The 3,286-nt window shown below is 39.7% G+C and overlaps 1 non-coding gene across 1 annotated transcript; it reads right to left on the bottom strand.

Moving 5' to 3' along the window:
- Positions 1–125, bottom strand: LOC125484315. Its single transcript, XR_007263150.1, has one exon. It is a non-coding gene; the product is annotated as a U6atac minor spliceosomal RNA (small nuclear RNA).
- Positions 126–3,286: the final 3,161 nt, after the last annotated feature.

Raw genomic sequence — 3,286 nt, 5'->3', positions numbered from 1 at the left:
ACAACAGGGTCCATTTCTACTAAGTAGATGACAATTACTTAACCATTAGTGTGGTAATTAGATCACAAGGACCTCTTCCAACCTTATCAAGGGGAGTGCTAACCTTCTCAACTTTCATACAACATTTATTGTTGTGTTTCCTTGACTTTTAATGAGTCTTATGAGTTCTATTCTTTACTGGTTTCAATGGAGAGTTTCAGGAAACACAGGAAACCTGTTTAAATGCCAGATAAAATGTTGAAATGCACTGACTTAAATATTCAATTATCTAATACTTCTCCCTGGAAAACATTTCATGCACAAAGCTAAATGTGGCTGAGTTTAACCCAGACATCTGGACATGAAGGGATAACAAGGTGTAGAGCTGGATGAAGACAGCAGGCCAAGCAGCATCAGAGGAGCAGGAAAGCTGACATTTCGGGCCTAGACCCTTCACGTTAGCTTTCCTGCTCCTCTGATGCCGATTGGCCTGCTGTGTTCATCCAGCTCTACACTTGTTATCTCAGATTCTCCAGCATCTGCAGTTCCTACTACATCTGGACATGAACATGCTTTCACTAAATTTAAATACCCCATCCGTATTTAATGCGCATACTCATTCACGTCAAAATACCATCCCTCTCCATATCATTTCTGTGATGCATATTTAAATTTAAAAGCCATCTCATCAATCTACAGTAAAAATATACAAGTGATTTAAATAGATTGAGACCTTTGGCACTGTCATCCAAGACTCCCAGCCACAAAGAACATTTTCTTCCCAGACCAGTTGTTTACTCAGTTTAAGATCCTTGACTGTCTAAACATTCTTGCCCAACTCCTCGATTTTAATATTTTTATAACAAATGTAACTGCTCAAGCAATTGGAAAAAAACAAGCTAATGCCTCTCTGACTGTTTTCTGAAGTTGCTGAATGCACTGTGCAGAGGATTAATATTTAATTCCCGGACTCTCCAGGAGAGACTTCGAGAGTTCCTTTTTATTCATCCACAGAATTTTTATGGTGCAGAGGATGCTTTTCAACCCTTGTACCTGCACCAGTTCTATTTCCTAGTGCCAGTCTCCTACTTCTTTCCCATATACCTACATACCATTTCTATCCAAATAATCTCCCAACAGCTGGCCGTTGCTGGCTGGACCATCATTTATTGCCTTTCCCTAGCTGCCCTTGAGGTGATACTGGTGAGCTGAACTGCTGCCCTCTATGTGATAAGTACACCCATACCCACAATGCTGTTAGGAAGGGATTTCTAGCAATTGGCTCAGTAACATTAAAGAACAACAATATATTTCTAAGTCAGATGATGAGTGGCTAGGATGGGAGCTTGCAGGTGGAGGTGTTTCATACTGTCCTTGGTCTTCCATTAGTAGTGGTCATCAATTTGGAAGGTGCTGCCTCAGGAACCTTGATGAATTTCTGTAGTGCATCTTGTACTTGGTACACAATGCTGTGACTGTACATTGATTGGGAGGAAGTAAATGTTTGTGAATATAATGTAAATCAAGCAGACTGCTTTGTCCTGCAATATGTCAACCTTCTTGAATCTTGTTGGTGCTATCATCATTCAGGCAGGTGGGAAATATTCCATTACACTCCTGATTTATGCCTGTGAGACTGCAAAGGTTATCAGATTTCAGAAGGTGAGTTACTGACTGCAGGATTCTTGTAGCCACTATATTTATATGGCTAGTCCAGTTCAGTTTCTGAGGGGCGATGGTTAGATTCTCTCTTTTGGAAGTGGTCATTCTTGGGCACTTGTGTGGCGTAAATGTTTTTGACATTTGTCAACTCAAGCCTGGATAATGTTCAAGTGTTTCTACATTTGGATGTGGATTGCTTAAGTATCAGTGGAGTCACAAATAGTGCTGAACATTGTGCAATCGTCAGCAAACATTCCCATTGGTAATCTTGTGATGAAGAAGCTGAAGATGGTTGGATACCCTGAGGAATTTCTGCAGAGAGGCCTGAAGCTGAGATGCCTGATCTCTAACAACCACAATCACCTTCCTTTGCATTAGGTATAACTCCAACAAGTACAGAGGTTACCCCTGATTCCCATTGAATCTAGTTTTGCTACAGCTCTTTGATGTCACACTTTATCAAATACAGCTTTGAAGTCAAAGGCAGTCACTCTTACCTCCCATTTGTGAAAGAGAAATCATGTTTAACAAATTTATTAAAGTTCTTTGAGGAAGTAATGAGCAGTATAGATACAGGGGATGTGGTGTACTTGGATTTCCAGAAGGTAATTAACATGGTAACATATCAAATGTTTATTGAAGAAAGTAAAAGCTCATAGTGTAGGAGATAACACTATCACATGGATAGAGAATTGATTAACTAATGGGAAACAGACTAAGTGAGATGTATTGAGCCGACTGCAATGGGAAGCAGCAATGGGGCCTCAACCCTTTACAATCTATATCAATTACTTGGATGAACATTGAGTATAGATTTGTTAAATTTGTTGATGGCTCATGGATGGATAGGAGGGTAAATTGTGAAGAGGACTTAGGCTAAATGAGTGGCCAAAAGTTGGCAGATGGAATATCATGTGAGAATGGCATTGTAGAACTCTGCAGTGTTTTTGATGTTGATGAAGCCACACCTACAGGACTGTGTACAGGTTTGGTCTACTTGTTTAAGAAAGGAGATCATTGCATTAGAAGCAGTGAAGAGAAGGTTCACCCAAATAATTTATGGGTTGCAGAGTTTACCTTATAACAAAAGTTTTACAGCTTGAGCCTGAATCTATTAGAGTTTGGAAGAATGAGAAATGATCTTCTTTAAACATTTAAGATCTAAGGAAAAATAACAGGTTGGATGCTAAAAAGATGTTCCCCCTGTGGGAGAAACTAGAACTAGGAGACAGATTAAAAATAATTGTTTTTCCATTTTAAACAGAGATTATTTTTTTTTTTCTTTCAGAGGGTCACAAATCTGAAAAGTCTCTTCCACACAGAGCAGTGGAGGCAGGGTCATTGAATATTTCTGAGGCAAAGTTAGATAGTTCTGAAATGATAAGGGATTCAAAGGACAAAGAGGGTAGATAGGAAAATGGAGGTGAGACTGCAATGGGACCAGTCATGATTTTGTTGAATGGCATGTTGGTTTGAGGGGCCAGATATAAACATTCAAATCAGCAGTATGAGAAGGACAATCAGCCCTTCAAGTCTGCTCCACCATTGAGTAAGAACATGACTGATCTGATTGTAACCTCAAATGCACATTCCCACTAACCCCTGATATAACAAGGTGTGGAGCTGGATGAACACAGCAGGCCAA

This window comes from Rhincodon typus, chromosome 10, assembly GCF_021869965.1.
Source record: "Rhincodon typus isolate 14 chromosome 10, sRhiTyp1.1, whole genome shotgun sequence".
NCBI lineage: Eukaryota > Metazoa > Chordata > Chondrichthyes > Orectolobiformes > Rhincodontidae > Rhincodon > Rhincodon typus.
The sequence above is the reverse complement of the archived record's forward strand: the minus strand, read 5'-3'. Positions and strand labels throughout refer to the sequence as shown.